The 23948-nt window shown below is 45.7% G+C and overlaps 1 protein-coding gene across 1 annotated transcript in view; it reads left to right on the top strand.

The window, feature by feature from the left end:
• The first annotated feature begins 689 nt into the window (after positions 1-689).
• PHYHIP (phytanoyl-CoA 2-hydroxylase interacting protein) overlaps positions 690-23948 on the top strand; it is a 40845-nt gene continuing 17586 nt past the window's right edge. Inside the window, exon 1 of the mRNA XM_053367045.1 lies at positions 690-816. The gene's annotated coding sequence lies outside the window, so the exon portion shown is untranslated. The remainder of the gene's footprint in view (positions 817-23948) is intronic.

Raw genomic sequence — 23948 nt, forward strand, 5'->3', positions numbered from 1 at the left:
TTGATTTCAGTGGGGCTCAGTTCTGCATTTGATGTAGACCATAATGTCTGTTCTAGACCAGTCTTCACCAGTCTGGTGTACTCCAGATGTTGAGGGTGAAGCTGATGGGAGTTGTAGTCCAATCACATCTGGAGAGCAGCAAGTTGGAGAACGCTGCTCTGGACGATGCGCTGCAGAATTATTTATACAAAATAAACCTCGCCCCGCATAATCGATCACAAGACGCGGCGAACAATGCCCGTCCACTTTGGGGACCAGCCCCCCCATATTTTATTGGGGCGAGAGCTGATTGCCGAGCCGCGTCCCTTCGGGACTCCCTTTCGCGTCGCCCAGCGGCCCTGCCCGGCGGGCCTCCCTCCGTGCGCTCCGGCGCAGAGAGACTGCGGAGCTGCGCGCTGCCTTGCGCGCTCCCTCCCTCCCTCCTGCGCTCGCGCCTCTCGGCGCAGTCATTGGCTGCAGCCCTGGATGCTGCTCAGGCTGAGAGCTGATTGGCCGAGAGGAGCCGGGCTCCGGGGGCGCCTCGCCTGCCTCCCTCGCCGGCTGCTGCTCGGCTGCGGAGCCTCGGAGTCCCTGCTCGCTCTGCGCGGCGCCTGCTGGAGTCGCCGGATCGGGCTGCGCTCTCGCGCTCTCCGCGCGCCTTCTCTCTCCGCCTTCCTGCTCCGGCCCGGGCAGCAGCTGCGGGATCCCGCCCGAGAGCCGAGTTCTTGCTGGGGCAGGCTCGCTCTCGCCCTCTCGGGCTTCCCGGCTGAGGCGCGCTCCCCGCGCAGCCGCCACCACGTTAACTTCCCAGAGGTCCGGGGTCTCCTGCGGAGCCAGGTAGGACGGCGATCTTGCGGGAAAAGCCTAGCTGAAAGAAGCCTAGGCGTGGAAGGGAAGGAGTCGCGAAACCGAGACGCCCTTCATTGCTGCCTATTCAGCTTATTCCGTTTCTTGCCCGCCTTTCTCTCGAGGAGCTCGAGGCGGCACCCCGGCCCTCCTTTCCCCCTTGCAGCCACCTGATCCAGTCGGCTACGCCACCCGGTGAGGTACCGTAGTGGTTGCCGGGCGAGAGCAGAGCCGGGGAGGCGCAGGTTCGCGTCTCGCTCCCGCGATGCCCCTGGGCCAGGCGCTGCCTCTCCGGAAAGGTTTCTCGTGAAGACCACCTGTGCGGGGAGAACCATGTCCGTCAGCCCCTCGGAGCGGCTGAGAGGAAAGGCAGGACATCCATGTAACCAACAAAAATGAAGAGCAAGTCAAGCTCCCTGCCCCAAAGAGATTACAGTCCAGTAATCCAAAGGCCAGCAGTGTAGGAGGGGAGAGCAGAGGGACATAGCTCGGTGGGTAGAGCATGAGACTCTTAATCTGAGGGTTTGGGGTTCAAGCACCACGTTGGGCAAAATATTCCTGCATTGCGGGGGTTCGACTAGATGAGCCTCAGGGTCCCTTCCAACTCTGCAGTTTTATGATGCATCTCTGACAATGACTCCCGTAAAAGCCTCAAGCAACTCACTTCATCTTCTCAGGGGACACATTTCGCCAAGCCACATGGTTTTCCCCTTTAGAGTAAAGGCCAAAGGCACCTCCAGGCAGCAGGACTTTTCTCCTCTGCTGAATGGGGTTGGGGGGGAAATGTTTGCTCTGGAGAATTAATGGATCTCGGGGTGGGAAATGCTGCAGCACAGAGCTCCCCCCTCAAAAACAAACCCATTTATTGTAGGACAGGCAGCAGGAACCTGGTCCAAACAATGAGACCAGATAGACAGGACACAGATCCTGTCAACTGATTCCTCCTCACTTTGGAATCTACTTAATGAAGGCAAATGGACCTGTCAGACTGAATTTCACTGTCCCGAAGGGGATGACCTTCCTTCACTCCCACAGCTCCGCCAAACATGGGGAAACCACCAAGAACTTCAGCTTGGTTCTTGCAAACAAGGAGCAGATGATGTTGCAAGAATAATAAAGCAGAGGGCTTAGGGAAAAGAAAAAGTGTGGGGATGGGGGGCACAAAGGCCACACGGATGGAGCCTGCTGGTGCTTGCCTGGCTTTGTGAGCCGGTCTGTGTTTCAGATGGGTTTTTGGTATATGCAGATTCAAGTGATTGTATGTGCATGCACAAGTCTGGGGCTCTAGACAAGGTGTCGGAGAGCATGAGTACACACCACTTGCATGCATAGGCAAAATGTGTGTCGCAGTGAAAATGTGAAGTCAACTTATTCCATGCACAGTCAGATGAGTGTGCATTACATGCTGGCTTAAGTGTTTTATAACTATCCACCTGAGTACTTGTGGGCACAGATTTTAGAAGTAGGGAAGAGGTTTAGAGGCAGCACAAACAGCAATAAGTCCCAAGTTTAATTCCTGACATCTCCAGGGAGGACTGGGAAATATCTCTGTCTGAAAACCTAGAGAGCTGCTGCCCATTGGATCAGTGATGTGATTTGGTGTAAGGCAGATTCTTGTGTTCCTACGTAGAGCCAGTGTGGTGTTGGAGAGTTGGACTAGGATTAAAAAAACCTGGGTTCAAATCTCCAGTCTGTTATGAAGCTCAGTCAGTCTCATTCAGCTGCGCTTACCTCACAGGGTTGTTGTAAAGTGAAAAGGCATGTGTGTGGGGTGAGTAGAATATAAGAAACTTGGAATATAAATATAAAAAATAAAGCAAGGGTTTATGTGTAGGGAAGATGTGATTTTAAAAGGGCATTTTGAATGAAGGCATATGTAGAATAATTAGGATCTCATTTATTCAGATTTTTTGATCTGCCTTATTAAAAAAACTCAAGCTTAGTATTTCAACATTTAGGTCAGAAAGAACTTGTATGTACAGTGGTACCTCTGGTTGCAAATGGGATCCGTTCTGGAGGCTCGTTCGCAACATGAAAAGCCCGCAACCTGAAACGCCATATCGGCGCAGGTGTGCGGTGCAATTTGGTGCCTGTGTGCATGTGTGAAGCGCGATTTAGCACTTGTGTGCATGCGCAAGCGGTGAAACCCGGAAGTAACCCTTTCCGGTACTTCCGGGTCGCTGCGGGACACAACCTGAAAAAACGTAATATGAAGCAAACGTAACATGAGGTATGACTGTATTCTTAAATGATTTTATTTCTTTAAGTGGATACAATAATGCTAATTAAGATCTTATGTCACTCTGATGTGTGTGCCTAGCTGTAACAGTACACATGAAATGGTATTGTGGGGACATGCAGGGTTGCGCATGACTTGCACATAATTATGGGAATTCATAAGTGTGCAGAACTATGAGGAAGTTACGTGATCAACCAAGAGAGAAAGTGTCTGCTTGAGACTGTGAAATATGTGTGCAAGTGCGTTATCATGAGTGGGTGTGAAAGTATGGACATTTACATTAGCATAAGCAGGGCTGCTTATGTGCATGACTTTGCTCGGGGAGTAGTGGATGGGCGTGCAAGGTTCTTAATGGGTACGTGGACATTATTTGGATGTAGGGCATTCAAGTACACATTGAATATGGGCACAAAGCTATTGCTGCAGGCAGTGCAAGATTCCAGGGGTTCCATCACTCATCCAGGGTTTGTGTTTCTTTTGGGAAATGAGGCACAGCAGAGACTGTGGTGTCTTTATGATATATGGTTCTGTTACACATATATACAAACCTATATGGAGAGAGTACAGAGCTTTAACATCCCCAAAAGGGCTTATTTCTTCCATAGACTCAGCCTTGGATTCTAACATAAATCAAACATTGTGCTCTGCCTCTCTGACTTTACAGAGAAGCTCAACTGCAACTCTGGCTTTGTCCTTCTAACTATCTAAGAGCTGGAGGAGGGGCCCAACTCAGTTGTCATCTGGCACAGGGTCCCCTCTCCTTTGCTCTCTTAATGGCCCATTACCTTTCTGTTGCTCTCCCATAATGGCCCATCACCCAGGCAATTACCTTTGTTCTTCTGTAATGGCCCATCACTCAGGCAAAAACACAGAAAGCTAGCCTGGCTGATATTTTAACCCTTGCTGGGTCCAGGGGCTCAGGATCAGTCTGGCACCCACAAACTCATTACCCTGTGGGGTATGGGTGTGTGGATCTGAGTGTGCATAGGGGTATTTGTAGAGCCAGCATGGGAATGAAGAGAGAGTGTTGGTCACCATCCGAGGGCCAGAGTAGATGTGACATTTGTCATAAGATCTTAAGAACAGCCCTGCTGGATCAGGCCAAAGGCACATCTCGCCCAACAGCCTGCTCTTTGAGGAGTCAGGGAATACCGGGTGGGGGGCCCTCCAGCGTGCTTCTTTCCTGCTTGCAGGCTTCCTATAAGCACCTGACGCCCAGTGGTGCAAGTAGCACGCAACCATGATATCTGGTAGCCACTTGGTACATCGCTTGAGCTTGCGCAGCTGATTTTTGTTTTAACAAGTAGTTGGTGTAGAGGGACCCCCACAAGCTGGATTGGGACCAGGGTGTGGGGAGTCTAAGCCTTTGCCCCTGCTGTGGTCCCAGTGGGAACCAAGACCTCCTCAGTATTTATTTGCAGTGGGAGGGAAGCTGCAGTCAGGGCTGGCAGGAGTTTTCCGTACAGTGTGAATAGAAAAGGAGCTGAATCTAACTGGCACCAGGGCGGAGTAAAGAGTTAAAGCTGTTGCATCACATTCCCAGTCTGACCTGCCTCCAGCGCTGGCTAGTTTTTAAACAAAAATCATATAGGCAAGGCCTAATGGTGTGAAAAAAATATAATTTGGCTCTGAGATCTGTGTGGGTTGGTATAATTATCCTAGTAATTTTTTTGGGGGGGGGAGAGTTTTGTGCCTATGCCTTTTAACTCTGATACATAAGCAGATATATTTTTTCACAACAATAGGCACTCAGATGGTGGCCTAAAAGACATACAGGTCCTTTTGAGGAATCATCACACAGAACCTGAAGCATACTCCCCACTCACTATTTTTTTTTTTTTATTTCTTTTAAGCTGATTCTAATATTATATTTTAAATTGCTGTAATCCTTCATGGGACCTTTTGGTGAAGGATGTGTAAGAAATTGAACAACAACTACTACAATAATAGTGCATACTAAGTTTTAGCTGCTGGTAAAAGGAAGGAAAGAGGAAGTGGGCAGAGAGAAGTTTTTCTTTGTGTCTCATAAAACTAAAGCCCAAGGCTATCCAAGGAAGCTGAATAGTGGGAGAATAGTGGGACAGATGAGGATGATTTCTTTCTTTCTTGGGTTAATACCTCACTTTTCCTCCCAAGGGGCTCAAGGGGGCCTAAATGGCTCTTCCACCTCCTCCTTTCATCCTCACAACAGCCCTGTGAGGTAGTTTCGGGTTGAGACACAGCGAGTGGCCTGGAGTCACACAGGGAGCTTTGTGGCTGAGTGATTATTTAAACCCTGTTTTCCTCGGTCCTAATTCAACACTCAAACCCACTGGGTGTCAAAGGGTCTGGCAGGAGAGGATGGCAAATGTGGCAGGAAGATTCAAGGACAGAAACATTTAAACATTTCAGTGTAGAATAGGGGAGTAGAGTATCACAATATTTATTTTTATTTGCAGAATATGGATAGATATATTTTCAAATCCCCTTTTAAAGCAGGGGGAGGTGATGGGCACCAAATTTAGTGACTTTAAAGGGGAATTAGACAAATCCATAAAACGTGAGATTACCAGTGGCTGCTTGCCACAACAGCTGTGTACTATGTCCAGTACAGGCAGACCCCCCTTTAACACGTTCTGAGGCACCGTACATGTCGGTGAAATCATATATAATTGAAACCCAGTGAAAATTAGCCTGCAAACACTGTTTGGCACTGCCCATGCCCCACCCTTTGGGTGATGCTTCAGTGATGTGTTTATGACGTTCCTGGGTCACTTCTGGGTTTGGCGCGTTGTGTGTGTACACAGTTGCACACATATTGAACAAGGGACTACTGTACTGAAGGCAGCGGGCCTCTGGATAGCTGTGCTGGGACTCACAAGTGGAGAAGTTCTTCACAGTGACCCAGGTTCACATCCCTAATCATTTCCCCAGGACACTGTATGGTCTTTAAATGTGAGGTAAGAACGCTCAAGTTCCACTTTCTGCACTGAAACAAGAAATAAGCATGCAGCCAGTTGTGAGGTGGTCTCTGCAAGATTTGGAGTGTGCACCTAGACATGTGTCCATCTCTCATAAGAAGCTGCCTTGTGCAAAGTCAGGGCATTGGCCACCCTGCTCAGGACAGAATTGTCCATGCCAGGCATGTAGAACCTCGCATCTCCTCCCAAGGCCAGCCTCTACCCCGCTGTGCTCTGTACTCCCCAAGTGATTTTTGCTTGGCTGGACTGTATCCTGGAGCTGCTAAGCATGCCATTTGCCTGCCTCGATGGAGGACCGACAGATTGGATGCTTAGAGGCCTCTGACGTTTGTGTGACTGGAATGGGTACATTGTGCAAAGGAAGAGGCACATCCATTGGTCCACACACATTTGCCTCTGGCATGCAGCCCCCTAAAGTTGCACACAAGGGGATGTGGCTCTCAGGCCAAAGAAGAGAGATTTACTTCCACATATGAGTTTGACCAAACTGCGGGAGGCAGTGGAAGACAGAAGTGCCTGGCATGCTCTGGTCCATGGGGTCACGAAGAGTCGGACAGGACTAAACAACAACATTGCATTTAATATTGGAGAATTTTAGCAATCAGCAGCTTCCCCAAACCTGACTACAGCCAGCCATAGACCAAATTATCTGGGGGGTGCCAGGCTGGGGAAAGGCTGGCATCTTTCTGGAAGGGAGCGAACCTGGCAGCCTCCATGGTAGAAGCTGGGGGAGATTCAGGTGTCTTTGCATGTGCATCTGAGAAAGAACCTGGCGGAAATGTGCATGTATGGTTTTGAGTGGTTATCTGCAGGGATGTGAAGGAGTTGGATTGCTGTGAGTGGGTGCATATCCACGTGGCAGTGCCTGCAAACATGTGAGTGGAGGAGAAGCATGAGGCCATGTGAGCTTGCCTGGGGGGTTGCATACTGAGCCTTTTTGTTGCTGCTGTTTCCTGACAGGAACATTTTGACCTGACCGTCATCCTGGCTCAGGTGATTGCTTTCCTGTAGATGGGTGGTCCATATTAATGGAAAGGCCCTTTGGTGGCAGTCAGGCCCTCACCTCTTTGGCCTCTTCCTCTGACTCCTGTGCTTCAGCTCTGCAAACGGGGGAGGGAGCTTTTTCTTGGGGAGGCTGTGCAGGCACGTCTAAAGGGAAGGTCTGGAATGTCAGAAGGGAAAGTGTGGGGAAGTGTGGGAAACACTCCAGGGACATGAGTGGGGGAACCAAGGAGTTCTGGCTTTGCTTCCTACGCCTTGCTTCAGAGACCTCCCCTTCAACTCTCCTCTCTCTGCAAGTCCTTGCTTAGCCAGGACTGCAAGATGTCTTTTATTCCATGTGACCCGCCCGCCAAAACTCCCACACCCCGTTCTGCTGTTCTTTATCTTGGCATGTTGACTGGGATTACAAGCAAGGCATGTTATGCTCTTCCTCTGAAAGGGATGTCTCATTTCTTGTTTTTCGAGGCATTTAAAAAAATAACTGAAGCAACAGTGATTGAAATTGCATGAATTCAACAGTTAGGGAGATGCGTTTGCCGGCCTAGGTGAGTCTGTATGCAAGAAGGGGTTTGGATTAGCTTGGCTACGAGGAAAGGCTCAAGCACCTGAAGGTTTTTTTATGACAGAGGTTTTTTAAATTTCAAAGTATGCAGAGAGAGTGACACTCCCCCCCCCCCATTCGTTTCTCATAACATCTCCATTGGAGCTTATTGCTGCTGGTGCTGCTGTAGTGACATTTGTATTTCGCCTTTCCTCCAAGGACTTCAAGGTGGCCTGCATGCCGCTGCTTGCGCTCTGTTTTATCCTCACAACAACCTGGTGAAGTAGGCTAGGCAGAGAGGCAGTGACTGGCCTAAGGTCACCCAGGGAGCTTCATGGCTAAGAGTACAGCAAAAGCAAGAGCTTCTGGATACAGTGCGCAATTAACTCAGTGGAACAAGGTGTGGGCAATAGCCTGTAAATTAGATGGCTTTGAAGAGGATTAAGTAAATCTTGTCAACACCTGCAGTAGAACCTCCAGGTTAACAGGCAATATATCTCTGAATATCAGGCACTGGGGGCAAATGAGTTTGTCAGTTCCCCAGAGACCTCTGGCTGAATGCTTTTAGAAGCAGGTTAGTGGAGCAGGTAGACCTGTAGTTAGAACTAGTTGGGCAGTTCTTATGCCCTGAGACTATTTAATTACGGAACTGGTGTTCAAAAGTCTGGATAGCTGTGCATGCACCTAATTAAGCACCATCCCTTGCTGTTGTTCATCCCATTTGCAGACATGCACACTTTATTTCTCTCTCATACACGTGCTTTTAGAGACAAAACAGCATTTTTGCAAACACCCACATATTCTGGCATGCAGGAGAAGCTATCTTCTGGAGTGATGTCCAGGTTATGGAATTCCCTTTGCTTGGAGGCCTGATTGGTCTGCTCCTTATTGACATGTATGGATGGTTAAGAACTCTTGGTTCCATTTAGGGGTGTCAGAGAATTCCGAGGGAAATGGGAACAGAAATTGCCAATGTTTGCTTATGCATCCAATGCCCAGAATGATAATCAATCCCATCCCTCCAGCCCCCCTAATTTGCCTGGGTGAGATAATATCATGCCAATGTGGTTTGAGTAACATGTAATTAATTACGTAATTTACGTTAGTTATGCAATTTTGCCACAGTGGATGGCAAGACTAAGAATGTTGGTTTTGGAGATGAATGGCGGCAGAACGGAAAGAGTGCTGTAGGTGGCAAACGCAGGACACAATGGAAACTGATTCCTTTGTACACCCCTAGTTCCACTGCACCTTCAGTTATCTCTGCCCCAAATAACTGTATGATCCATGGGCTAGATTTAACTATAATCCAGTGTGCTACGGAAACCAGCACTCCCCCCTCCCCAGTGCAATGGGGCTTTCTCCCTCTACAAAGCAGATGCTCCAGCACTGAACAATGGTAACCTCCTGCTCAAGGCAGAGGACAAACAATATTTCATGAAGCACCACTCTATTCTGTCTTTGTCAGGCCACACCTGGAATACTGTGTCCAGTTTTAGGCACTGCAATTTATGAAGGGGATTGACAAACTGGAAGGTGTGCAAAGGAGGGTGATCAAGGTGTGGAAAAGGTTGAGAGAGTTGGGTATGCTTAGAGGAGATGGAGAGAAGGTATGATATGATATGATAGCCATCTTCGAATACATCAGATTGATGAGGGAGCAAGCTTGTTTTCTCTTGCTTTGGAGGCTAGGACTCAAACCAATGGATTCAAGTTACAAACAAGGAGATTCTGACTAAACATCAGGAAGAACTTTCTGACAGTAATTGGTGTTTGACAGTGGAATGGTCTTCCTCAGGAAGTGGTGGACTCTCCTTCCTTGGAGTTTTTTAAGCAGAGGGTGGATGGCCACCTGTCATGGATGCTTTCACTGTGATTCCTGCATTGCAGGGGGTTGGACTAGATGACCCCTAGGGATCCCTTCCAACTCTGTTATTCTACAATTCCTAACAGATGGCTCTCCAGCCTCCTATTGGAATCCTTCCCGGAAGGAGATTATTATGCAACCTCCCTATAATGCATCTTTCAAAAGAGAGAGAAGAGCTCTTTGCTCATGCCAATCGCTCACGCTTTGCTAAGCAACTCTTTCCCATATCCAGAATCTCTCCCAGGTTACCAGGAGCATTTTACACCCACATGCTTCCCCAGCCACGTGCTGCTTTCTGCTGCCTGAGTCAGGCCGGAATCTGATGCATCCATTGCGCACGAGTCGCTGCCACCTTCCTGCCACTGTCTTCCTTGGATCTGGGAGTGCTTTAGGGCAGGATCTTGGTCAGCTTGGAATTTGGGAGAGGCATGCTGCCAGGATTCCTCACCTGCTCACAGTCGAGCTGCTGGGTTGCATTCTCCCTCCCCTCTTTCTAAAGGGCAGAATTCAATCTCAAACTACTCTTGTACCACTCACAAGTAGGAGTGGAAGAATCCCTCTGTTTTTTGGTCCATATAGCTTTTGCATATATTCATTCACAAGTCTGTTTTTGCCCATTTCTGTGGTGTATTTTTAATTTGCACAAAAATTCACATTTCAGTATGTATTTTTAATGGCTTTTCTCTCAAAATAAGCATTTTGATATATTTCCTGAGCTGAGAACTGTGCTAGAGCATTTGGAACAGGCAGCAGCTGGTGGGTAATCAAGTTCCACATTAGTCCAGGAGGTGCTGATCTGGTTACCTAGTTCATATCAGAATTTACAAAGCTCAAACTTCTCAGGAATCCCTAATTACTCTATGGCAGGATTCCCAGGTGGCACCCCCAACCCCCCCCCCAAATTGATTCATATATAACTGAAGAGTTGGAAGGAACCACGAGGGTCATCTAGGCCAGTCCCCTGCAATGCAGGAATCTTTTTGCCCAACGTGGGGTTCAAACCCATGACCCTGAGATTTAGTCTCGCTTGCTGTACCGACTGAGCTATGCAGTTGGCCATTCTACACTGACAGGCAACAGTTCTCCAGGGTTTCACGTGGGGAATCTCTCTCAGCCCTACCTGGAGATTCCAGGATGGAATCCAGGACCTCCTGCACAGCATATGCTCTATGGCAGTGTTCCCCAACCTTGGGCCTCCAGCTGTTCTTGGACTACAATTCCCATCATCCTTGACCACTGGTCTTGCTAGCGAGGGATGATGGGAGTTGTAGTCCAAAAACAGCTGGAAGCCCAAGGTTGGGAAACACTGCTCTACGGCCATTGAGCTACAACTACGGAGACAATGTTTGTATTTGGGACCAAGTGGCTCTCGCACAGGAACCAGGTCACCCCTGAGAAGAGGCTGTTACACTCTCATTGAGGGGACTCTCCGCAGGGCATTGTTTGCCAGCCTTAAAGGACGAGGGCTGAGCAACACCTGACCCATTCCAAGTCAGACCATTGGGCCATCCTGCTTGGCCTGATCAAGACCGATTGGCAGTGGTTCTCCAGGATCTTCAGGGAGGCAGAACTCTCTCAGCCCCACCTGGAGGGGGAACCTGGAGCCTTCAGCCTGAGAAGCAGTTGTTCCAGTGCTGAGCAATGGCCGAAAGAGATCGCTCAAGAACAGGGTCCTTCATCAGCCACATTCTTTATTGTCAAAGCCATTAGAACATAGCAAATCTTTGTATGACAGAAAATTGTTCCAGTGCTTGTTATCTCCATAGCAATGGGTTTGCCTCCATGAAAAAATCGCCTTTGTTTTTCTACACTTTTAGTATTTGATCTTAGAAAAGGGTGTTCTTACAGGTTGACTTGCCCTGTAGTACGCAGCGTGGCTCACTTATGCAAGTCATCTAGAGTGACCTGCTGTGCTGGCTCCATTCTGCGGTTTACCCAGATGGCAATCTGCATTGTGCCATAAGGGACTTGTTTTGTCCAGGCTTGCTGTAGCTGAAAAGAAATGATTTTAATTTTTTTTATTATTATTAAATATTTATTAGCATTTTCCAATAACACACTACAGACAAAAACAAAAAATAAACGAAACAAAAAACACAAAAATACATAACATTCAAAACTAGACAAAAAAAAATAGAAAAAACACATAAAGTTTCTAATACTTATTATTCTTAACCTTATTTCTCAGACTTCCTCACACCTCCCCTTCTTGTATTCCAATTTAAATTGTCGGTTCAGCAAGTCCTTAACTTATTTCTTTACCTTAGCTTAAACATTTGTTCCAACATACTATTGCTTTACTTTACTTCTTTTTTCCATTTCTTCAATTTATTTTTAACAGCCTTATTTTCAATTAATTTAAAAAGAAAAGGAACCAATTTTACCTTATTAAAATTACGCATCAATACTTATACCTCATTGATTATTCCTAAACCTTTTTCCTAAAGTCGACCAAAATTTCCCTTCCACGATTTACCCAATTTCCTTACCACTAACAAAAAATATAAAAAGCAAATTATCCTTATGTACCCTTTGGATTCCCAACCTCCACCCACCCTTTTCCCGGTTCCAGTCCCCAACCAATATCCATCAGTCTTTATATTATTATTATTATTATTTTTTAGCCTGGAGATCTCACATCCAAGGCCCTTATATCTCTCTCAGTTCCTTTCTGCCGGTCTCTTTGATAGTCCTTGATGTTAAACCCCAAGTCTCGGAGGGGCTCCGGCCCAACAGAATCCATGATGCTTCCAGCCAGTCCTCCATACTTAAAGGCAAAGCCTATGGGGTGCTCCAACTCTTGTTTCAAATTTCTTTCAAATCCAGATGTCCCCAAAGCTCCAGCTTTCACCAACAAATTTGTAATCCTCAGGTCTTCAGATCTCCTCCAAAAGGGATCTCTCCATTTTCCAGACTCCCATTCAGACCAGGCTTTCCACATCCACTTTTTATTATCCTTTTTTATCATCATGTCAGGCCTCATATTGTAACTCTCCTTTGACTCCTGCAAATCTCCTGCTCCTCCTTCATTTTCTTCAAAAACAACATATTGCTCCATCGTATCTTCACTTTCAGTTTCATTTATTTGTTCAGTTGAATGGGCTTCCTGTTTCAAGTCCTTATCAGGCTCAAAACTGTTGTTTACTGTCCAGTGTAGTAGTGATACCTTTGTAGACAAAGCATTGTACTCATCTTGCAAGTTTCCCAAGAGAACGAGTGCTCTGTCCAATTCTGCTTGGATTTTACATACTCCAGCCATTTTTGTGATGTAATGTCCCTAATACCCCTCTAGGGGGATTTTAGTTCCTTGTTGTTCCTTTCAGCTCAAAACCAAAAGTCCAGTTATTTTGTATCAGCCCTCCTTATTTTCAACAAGTTATACCAAGTAAACCAGCAAAAACAGCAGAAACAATGTTCTCTTTTTCCAGCTGACAGCTAGCTGACTAGCAGCTCACTTGACAGCTGTCAAAATCTTCAATGCAACAGGCTTTCTCATAGGACGTTCCCGGGTCTCGGGGGGGGGGGGTGAAATTTCAGCTCCCAAAATTCTTTTTATCCTCCAGTAAATCTTCTTATAGTATCAAAACCGTGAAGTCAGGATCTTTCATTAAAAAAAAACAAGAAATAGATTCTCTCGACCTTAGCTGCCCAGTCCTTTGCTTTAGATTGTTTACAAAGAGGGGGGGGTGAACTTCCTTTTTAGCCCCTTCCCGCTCGTTCCAAATCCAAAATTACAAATTTTTAAAGTTCCAATCTCCGTATTACTCACGGGTTTATGTTTTAGAGTCCAATCGGTCTTGGAAGAAGTTGGCGCTCTCTGTCAATGGCTTGCGGCTTCACTCCGTAGGCGAGGGAGTACTCTCAGCACCACGCCTCACCCTGCCTCCGTTCCGAAGCCTTTAAAAAGGCTCCGTCGCGGATTGGGGGGGCGCAAATGGTGCCCGCCGAGTCTCTGTGTTCACAGGCATCCGCGCCTGTGATTTTAAGGGTCCCCGCTTCGCCGCAGCGGCCAGACCCAGACGCTACGGAGCCGATTCCCTCCGGAGCTCGGAGGGAATCCGCCATTAAACAATGGCGCCAACCCGGAGGTCCAGAAATGATTTTAATTTTGAAGTACAATGGTATCTCGGTTTTCGAACATAATCTGTTCTGGAAGACCGTTTGAGCTCTGAAATGTTCAAAAACCGAGGCGCAAAGAGTGGTCTGCAAATTTAATAGAGAAAATTGAGAAAAATAACATATACACTCAGTGGAGGCCGTTCAACTTCTTTTTTTTTAATATAATTTTTATTGGTTTTCCAGTTTTTACAATTTTTGACATCCTAAAAAAAGAACATTTTATCCCTTGCTCTGCCGAGCTTTTGACTTCCCTCCCTCCATCTTCTGGTTTTTTATATCACATTTATATTTCCCCACATTTTTTACATTTCGATTCTGATTCTACCTTATATTATTAAACACTTTAATCACACATAGAATGTCTCATATTACAAACGTTGTGAGATTTATCTCAGTCCTGCCAAGTGTCTTTATATGTTCTCTCTATATAATATAAATTTACTCCATTCTCTCTGGAACGCTTGGTCGCCCTGGTTCCAGATTCTCCGGGTCAGCTTTGCCAGTTCCGCATAATCCATCATCTTCGCCTGCCATTCTTCCACAGTTGGTAACTCCTGCTGTTTTCATTTTTGGGCTAATAAAATTCCAGCAGCTGTTGTTGCATACATAAACAAATTTTTATCAGCTCTTGATATTTCCCCTCCTACCATTCCTAGCAGAAACACCTCCAGTCTCTTTGGGAGTGTGTACCTAAGTATCCTTTTTAAGTCATTATAAATACTATCCCAGAATAGTTTAACTTTGTCACACATCCACCACATATGATAAAAATCTCTATCTTTAACCTTGCATTTCCAGCATTGCTTATTGCTTGTTTTATACATTTTCGCTAGTTTAGTAGGGGTCAAATACCATCTACACATCATTTTCATTATATTTTCTTTCTGCATGCAGTAAATTTCATACCCTTATTCCATAGCCTTGCCCATTTGTCAAAATCAATATTATGCCCAATGTCAATTGCCCATTTTATCATTACCTCCTTAATTTCCTCATCTACATCATTAATTTGATGATATTGTAGCCAACATGTTAACATATCACATATTTCATCATATGATTTCAGTTTTAACACTTTATCCCTTTCCCTTATCAACTCCCTATATGTGGGCCAATTACCTTTCATATTTAACCTCTTGACTGAAATTGCCTCTGCTGGCGAAATCCACCATGGTGTTTTACGTTCTAGTAATTCTTTGTATTTAATCCAGACTTCATACAGTGGTTTTCTTATTGCATGATTCAGGAAGCCTCTGTGAACTTTAAATTTATCACAAATATGCGTGCCACCCATATCTATTTTCATAACCTTCTAAATCTAATATGTCTGTATTTTCTAATTTCATCCAATCCCTTAACCATGTCAAGCATGATGCTTCAAAATATATCTTTAACTCTGGGAGCGAGAATCCGCCTCTTTCTTTTTTATCTGTAAAAGTTTATATTTTATTCTAGGTTTCTTCCCCTACCAGATAAAGCTTGACAATGCTTTTTGCCAATCTTTGAACTGTCCTATTCTACTAATCACCGGGATTGTCTGAAATAGAAATAACATTTTGGGTAGTACGTTCATCTTTATCACAGAGATTCTTCCCCAAAATGACAATTTCTCTTTCAACTTCTGTTCAACTTCTGAGGTGTGTTTGAAAACGGAAGCATTTACTTCCAGGTTCACAGTGTTTGAGTTCCGAAACGTTTGTCAATGGAGATGTTTAAAAAACAGAGGTACCACTGTATATGCTCTCTGAGAGCATATTGTTGTTTTTGGAGACCTGATATACTTTAAACTTGTAAGTATCAGAGCAGCAACAGCAACAACAACTGAGAAAGAACTGAAGTGAAATAACTGGAAATAAGCCGAGCATTTACCCTTTAATCTAAAAACCTGTAACATCTACCTGAAGTGAAGTAACTGAACATAAGCAACTGAAGTTTAAAAGAAGCTGTGCTTGATTAGAAGTCCATAATATCAGTTAGATTTAGTATAAATATTATTAGGTGAACTGTTACCTGCAATAACATTATAATCTGAAGTATCCTTTGTTTGATCCACTTTGTGTCATAAACTTCCTTTGTGTAATAAAATCACCGTGAGGTGGTCTCACCATATTTAAGTGAGGGCACCAGGGTGGGAAAGGGCTGTTGTGCCGTCGCAGCCCCAGCTCCAGGAAGCAGGCCTGGTTCCCTTGAGCCAGTGTAATGGGAACCAAGTGTAAGAGCTGCATTGGGCAGACCTTGGCTCAGATCCCAGAGGCCCCCGGAGGCCGAAGGGGCTGCTGCTTGGCCAGGGCCTCCTCAGACCTGGAGCTGCCCCAGGCAGCTAGCTGAGTTCTGCTGCTCGGCCCAGCGGCCGCCTAGCCATGGAAGAACCACCTTGGTGTCCTCCATCTGCTGTGAACGAAAGCCTCCATCAACCCTCATTCTTGGTCATAGTGGATGGAGCTGCTCTGAGTTGTACTTCTGTTCCCATCTCACTTCATGTGGGCTACCCCTGCTGTATCCTTTCAGCAGGGGCGAAACTAGGCTTTATTTCACCCGGGTCAAAGACCCAGATTGGCACTCCCAAGGCGCATATGCAAACACACACATATAGACTGGGAGCCTCAATGGCGCCCCCGGAGGCTTCACCTGGGGCAAAAACCATGGTTCAACGCCCCCCTGCCCCCGGCACTGCTTTTAGCTCTACTGCCTCTGAACAGGTGCCCACTTCATAGCTCTAGCTCTTTCCCAGATCCCTTGGGGCTGCCATCTCTGCAATGGATGGAGCTGTATCTTTGCCATGGAAACAGAACAGGGAGTCCTGCTGTGTCGCCATCCCTCACTTTTTTGCCCTCTCAGAGCCTCCGCTTTGGCACAGCTTCCAGATGCCACCTCCCAGAATTGTGGTGAGGCTAAATTGAGATAACCCCTATGTTTGCCATTCCAAGCTCCTTTGGAGGATGGGCAGGATGAAAAAATGATGATACCTAACCTCTGACTGCTACTTTTATGTAACTGGAAGAAAACTAAACAGCAGGATAAGCGAGGGTGGTGTGGTGGGGGATCAAAATATTAATCAAGATGACAATTTCTGCCTCTCTAAAATGGGATAATAAAGGCGACACTTATGCACACTTATTTGCAAGTCCAATTGAACTCAGTGGGACTTACTTTTGAGTAGACATAGATAGGATCTTGCTGAAAGAGAACCTCAGTCAGGTAGTAAACAGTCAGGATCTTTGTAATAAGAACTTTATTTGAACCTGTCCTCCTGCGCTTCATCCCTGAAGCTGATTAAATGCTGCAGTTCAACCCTGAAGAATGATGGGCTCCCTGAGCAAGCCAAGAGTGCTTTTTCCTTCACCACTAACTACGCCTAGCCTCCAAACATCCAGGCTCATGACAGCAGTGCCTCTTATTCTGAAATTCAGTGTTAGAAATGTGTCGATTTTTTTTTTTACTATTGCACCATGAGTAATTGTTGTTGTTTAGTCGTCTTAGTCGTGTTCGACTCTCTGTGACCCCATGAACCAGAGCATGCCTTGGAAACGCTCACTTTCTTCTCAAAGCTTCTCCTTTTTTATGTCTGTGGAGTTTTCTTGGCAAAATACTGGAGTGGTTTGCCAGTTCCTTCTGGCTCTGTTCTGACTGGCATCAGTTTTCCAGGGTTTTGGCATTTCTCTTCCCTACCTGGAAATGCCAGGAATTGAACCTGGGACATTTTGCATGCAAGCCTGTGTTCTACCACTATAGCTACAAACACTAAACAGAGTACATGGTAAAAATATAGCTTAAAATACATTTAGTTTGGGGTCTGCCTTGTTGCAAGTGAAGATACAGAGTATTTTAATGGTATTCTGTTTTTTACATCTTAAACAAAACAAAACGAAAGAGATGTTTCTGAATAAAAAGTAGTCCTAGTACCTTCTGCTTTTATATTCCTGGTTTTATTTATTTTAAGCCACCCATTTCCTGACAGCAAGAGCCACTTCAGGGACTGTTGCAGTCAGGAGACTGTGATTACGGGGCCGGCTGACAGGTTCTTCTGCTCTGTGCAATCAGTTCTTGCTGATAGCTGGTTTGTTCTCTCTCTTTCATTAGAGGAAGTGGAGCTCTTGACTTTTTGTTTCAAGCTGGGCCTGCGTGTGCGCAGATAAGTTTCATGCTGCTCCTCTTTGCAGCTCAACTCATAGCCGCTATCGAGAAGGTAGATTTGGTGCTATCAGATGGATTTATTAGGCCCACCAGAGGGTTCAGCTCTAATCAGCTGAATTCTGACAGGGAAAAAAGCAGGCGTGGGGGCTGCCAGGGAGACAGCTATAAATACAAGCAGTTTCTTCTCAGAGCACAAAAGGAGCCATCACGGGGAAAGGAGTTGGCAGGGAAGGGCTGTGATGCTGCCACGGAAGCAGGTGCTGCTCACGTAGATGGAAAAGGAGTAAAGTCAAAGGAGAAAAGAGGGAGTGAAGGTGGCAGGAAGTGAGAGAGGGGAAGCAGAAATACAGCTTATTTATTCCATAACATGGAGAAGGGAAATGTGTGGTGAATTTATTATTGGAAGTTATGAATACCAAACATACTATTTGATATGTTTATTATGAATATTAGTATTTATTTTGCAGATTTATAAACTTCTTAATGGCTGAAAACTACTGAAGTGGTGTATGATAAAATAAAATGAGACAGAAATACCAAAGATAAACTCTTAATAATCAGTAAACTCATCTCTATGATGGTACAGTTCTTCTTCCATAAAATGACTCAGCCACACTTCAGGAAAGGCCTTATTAAGCAAAAACATATTTAGTAGCTGCCTAAATATCAGGATGCTAGGATTGATGTGGATATAATTCAAATGACAAGGAGGGGGGGCGAGGGGACCTGCCTTTTGGCCCTGGTTTGCAGTTGTTTGAGGAAGCTCTCAGGGAGGCGTACGGTGGTGCTGTTTATGCAGGGACAGGTGTGTAGCGGCCAGTGCTCTCCAGCGAGCCCCTCCTCTGTGGTTGGCCTTGGTGGACTTATCTGGACTTATTTGGCAGTGGTGGGAGGCAGCGTCACTGGGTGGCTCAGCGATGCCATTTTGATTTCCCACAATGCAGCAGAGTGATGCTAAGTTGGGGACATTCTGGGAAATGAAAATGACAACAGGACCAAACTGAGTGGGAAACTAGTCAATTTTTGTTAAGGTGGGCCAAAGGCAGGCATGACCAGCAGAGCATTAGGCTTAACAGAGACACTGGCATTAGGCTCATGGATTTCATTAAGGAGCCCTCTTCCCATGTATTTCAACCTTGTAAGAGAATGTTCCTTGGAGGTCCAGGGTATAATTTAGCTTCACTCATTCCAAGTCTCCACCCATTTGCTGAGAATCCCCTTGAGGTCCCAGGCAGTGGTTAGCTAGTTAGTAAATTTGCCAGCTGTTCTTCTGCATAAGCACCCAGGGCAGCATATGGAAGCCCTCAAGGGAACATAGCAACCCCAAAGCACCAAAAAAAGAAAAAAAGAAAAAAACCCATAAAAATGAAAAGCTGAACTATAAAACAGTAGATTATACAGTTGTTTTGGATGCCTGGGCAAACAATAATAATAATAAAAAACTTTCACCTGCCAATTGAAAAGTATCAGAGTTGGCATCAGGTGGGCTTTCTAAAGTGGGGCATTCCAAATGCAGGGCACCTCAGTCAAAAAGGCCTTCTGTCCATTCACCACCTGCCTAACCTCAGGTGAAGGTGGGACTTGGAGGAGGGTCTCATATGAAGATAATGAAGTTGAATGGTAGAAGGCAAGTCATCTGTGTGAACTAGTGTAGCATAGTGGTGAAGAGACTTGCAGAGCGTCTCCAAGTACAGGAAGCTGGTGGAATTTGCAGAGGCCTAATATAAGCTGGTGTAAGTTATCTCTCTTCCAAACTCTGTTCAGGAGTGCAGCTCCTGCCAACTGAGCTGGCCAAATCCAGTCAGAGAGAAAACAAACCTTTAAAATATAGTTATACCACCCTTTTTGCTGGTGTAAATTGCTAGGTAATGTGACTGAACTGAAAAATGTTTGGATTAGATGTAACTCTCTCCTTGCCCCACCCAACTCCCCCTTTTGAGGTGTGTGCTGGTATGAGTTCTGCGGGACATCCCTGACTCAGCTGGGATAACCCAAGCCCTGTCTATTCCAGTCTTGTTTATTCTGGTGAATATTGGGTTTGGATTGGGCTGTTAGACTGTAATTCTAATCTCACCACGGAGTGAACACCACTGAATTTGATAAAACCTACTTCTGCATAAAGGGCAGGTGGGGTTCGTCAGTGTGGGAAGGGAGCCCATCTAGGAGAAGGAAAACTCTGATCCTAAATTTCTGCTCCCTTGTGGTATATCTTTGGAAGAAGAAAAGGCTAAGGAGTAAAGCACATAAATCCGGAGTGGAGTCCCTAAGACGGTTGGGTGGCACCTTGTACACCTCCTTCCAGCTACTACTGCAGCCCAGCTGGTGCCAAACATTTTGCTCTGCCTTCCTTTGGACCCCATCAGTGAGGCTGAGAGAGGGGGGGGGTCTTGTTGTCTGTGCAGCCCAGGACCTCCATACATACTGCCCAGGCTTGTGTCCCAGGAGGTCACTTTGATGCTGACTTCACTGTTGGAGGCACACTCTATTGTCTCTTGAGACAGATGGATGCCAACAACTTCTGCATAGACATGGTTAGGATTATAATGTTAGTTGTGAACTGGGATGTTGCCTGCTCAGATATCATCTCTTTTATGAACTCACTGGTAGGCTTAGGCAAACTTCTCTCAGCCTCGGTACGGGGATAGTAATACTCAGGGCCTTTTTTTCAGCCAGAACTCACCAGAATTCAATTCTGGCCCCTCTCAAGTGGACGCTATTGCCATTATAAGAGAACAAGGGAGGCGTTCATGGTGAATTCCAGCACCATTTCCCCTCTAGAAAAATAGCACTGGTAATACTGACCTACAGTGGTACCTCTGGATACGAATGCTTCTGGTTGCGCAAGTGTTGGGTTACAAGCTGCGCTAACCTGGAAGTAGTTGCTCCCTGATGTGAACTTTGCCCCGGGATGTGAGCAGAAATCGAGCGCCAGAGGCGCACTTCCACCACTGGCACCTCATGTTAAGAACAGTTTCAGAATAAGAACAGACCTCTGGAACGAATCAAGTTCGTAACCAGAGGTACCACTGTACTTTCCAGGGAGATTGTTAGAATTACTGAGATCATATATGCCAGACCAGCCCAATACATTTTGCTGCCTGAGGCAAAGGACAAAATGGTTTCTCATTCTGCATACAGAAGTCAACTGGACTGGCAGTAGCTGAATGTTACTTTGACACTGGCCATGGGATCATGTCCTCCATGCCATCTGAGGGCAGCAAGTTAATTTAGGGGGTGCAGGATCTGCTGTGTGGCACACCTAGCATTTATTTACAGAAGTATTCTGCCAGCATTTATTTGTGACATTTATATCCCAACTTTCCTCCAAGGAGCTCAAGGTGGTGTCCATGGTTCTCCCTTTCCCCATTTTATCCTCACAACAATCCTGTGAGGTAGGTTAGGCTGAGTGGTCCAAGGTCCCCCAGCAAACTTCATGGCTGATGGGGGACTAGAATCCTGGTCTTCCAGGTCCAGCACTCTAATCAGCACCACATTGCCTCTCCACACCACATTTACCGCCTGAGGTGGTTCCCTGCCTTATGGTGCATATATGGAAAACACTATGAACATTCTAATAAATGCTAGGTAAATGCTAGGTATGTATATATCATCATCATCACAACAATCATTTATTCAGTTAAAAGGGAAATGGTTAGGGATGGGCAAATACATCAGTTTCATTTTTTCATTTTTCCAATCTTAAATTCGGTTCTTCACATTTTCACATCAGATTGCAACTTTAAAAAAAAGTTCTTATGAAAAGTTAACAGCATTTTAGTACAAATTTCTCCTGATATGCACATTTTTGTATACAGCTTTATACACACTTTTATAACGCAGTTTCCCCTTAATATAATGCATTTTTCTACACCATTTTCACAAATATATGCATTATTATGAGAATTTGGTAGGTTCACCTTTAAATGTGAACTGAATTGAATTTCTCCTCCATCTCCATACCAATGATAAATGACCGTTAACATGATGCAAAAGCAGTCTACTCCCAAATCTCTGTTATACCAGGAAGATTACTGGGTAGCTTCACAGGATTGTGGTAATGCTAACATGAGGTGTCACCGCGGATGGTTAGGAGACAAATGTGCAAAGTAGTAGGGTGAGAGGTGCCAAGGTGCCAGCTTGCCTGAAGTCACATCCTCTGACCCGAAAGTGTGTTTCCATGCTCTCACATTTCCAAAGGCTTATTGTAGTGATGCAACACAAGGCGTATGCCGTTTCTAATTCACGTGCTCTGGTGTTATTTGGCTGAAATTAGGCCTTTCACATGTCCCATTAATTCCTCTTGCTCTTGGAGAAGCCAAGGATGGGACTCTAAGCCATGTGTGACTGGACTCTAGAGAGTCATCAAGGAGCACAGCATCTTCAGAAACGATCTATGAAGGAAAACACTTTAGCTGTCTTCCCAGTAAACTCCTCTCCTCAACGAATCATGAGAATTCTCAGTCAGCAACCTCACAAAACCAAAGAGACTCCCATGATCCTTTGGGGAAAGCCAAACTGGTAAAAGCGATGCAAAGCACAAAAGTATTTGTAGTGTAGATAGAACCAAACAGCTCTACTGAGGTGTCTACCAGCAGCTTTCGCCCTTCAGCATCAAACTCCTTGATTTTATTATTACATGATAACCTTCCTGAGAAGAGGCTGGCTGCTGGATCAGGCCAAAGGCCTGTCTAGTCCAACATCCTCTTCTCACAGTGGCCAACCAGATGCCTGAGGGAAGCCCACAAGCAGGGCCCGAGTGCGAAAGCAGCCCTCTCCCCTCCGACAGCAGTGGTGGACATGGCCCTGAGAGCCTCATCCTCCATGAATTTGTCCAGTCCTCTTTTAAAGCCAGCCACACTGCGGGCAAATTCCGTAGTTTAACTGCACCAGGTGAAGAAGTATTTTTTGTGTCTGCTCTGAGTTCTTTCTCAGAATCATGCATAATTTTATACACCTTCATTGTGCTCCCCACACTTACTAGCCCTTTTCCAAACTAGAAATTGCTCCCTGCCCTTGACTATTTTGGTTGCCCCTTTCTGGACCTTTCCCAGCTCTATCATATGCTTTTTGAGATGAGGCTGCCAGAATTGTACACAGCATGCCAAGTGTAGTCTCTCCATAGATTTTTATCACATTAAATTTCCTCCAAGGAGCTCTAGGCAGTGCACACGATTTTGCCTGGCTCAATGCTGTAAAGTAGATTAGACAGAGAGGCAGTGACAAATGCAAGGTCACCATGAGCAATAGCTGAGCGAGGATTTGAACCCTGGTTTGCCAGTTGCTAGGCCAACGCTCTAACCACTACACCACACTGACTCTCCATGAAGGTTTTTAGGTACTTGGCTCTGCTAGGAATGCAGTTCAAACCCTAGTCTACACCTACATAGTTAAACTGGAAGGGTGAAGAAAAGGGGCAAGGAAACTCACCCCAGGAAATGACTTATCCAGTGCCCACTCAATGGGGGTGGACAGACTTGTCCTCTCTAGATAAGGCCTCACCCTACCAAGTTGGTTCCTCTTGTTAATATACAGGATGCTTCTCTTTAGAGCCAGAGTAAACCAAACTGCATTTTGGAGTCACATAGGCCAGCTGCCTCTGCCGTAACACATATGCTCTGTTATGATGACAAGGTCTTTGAAAGAGCTGGTCTGTTTTAATTTAGAACTGGCTTCACCAAACCAGATTCACATTTTCCTTTCTCCTATCCATGCTCTATCCCAGACATTCTAATCTGGAATGGGAAGTGGTTTAGTCTGGATTAATTTTGCTATGAAACTGTGAAGCCACACCAATGGGACTGGTGTGAGGTAGATGTTTACATTTCATGAGGGCCTCTTTAGGGACATAGGAAGTCGCCTTGTGCCAGGCCACCTCCGCACCATTCCTTTAAAGCAGCATCAGACCACTTTAAACATTCATAGCTTCCCAGTGCTGAAAAGGCTGTAAAGGGGACCAGGGGCAAATCTCACTCATGGCTGCTGCAGGTTTTGAAGGCCATATAGAGCCTCTAGATTCCACAGCAGGATGCCACCAGATGCTGGTGGGCACCTGGGTGGGAGGGCTTTAGCCATCTGGCTCTAGCCTCCTCCTTGAATTTGTCTCATCTGCTTTTAAAACTATCCAAAGTCACAGCCATTGCTACACTCTGTGGCAGAGCAGACAAACTCTTCCTGCATCCTCAATTCAGACAGACGTTTTGCGCAACTGAGGGGTGTTCAGATATTATAGCTTTTTTAAGGTGCTGTTTTGAGAACATCATT

The sequence above is a fragment of the Podarcis raffonei genome, chromosome 15 (genome assembly GCF_027172205.1).
Source record: "Podarcis raffonei isolate rPodRaf1 chromosome 15, rPodRaf1.pri, whole genome shotgun sequence".
Lineage (NCBI taxonomy): Eukaryota > Metazoa > Chordata > Lepidosauria > Squamata > Lacertidae > Podarcis > Podarcis raffonei.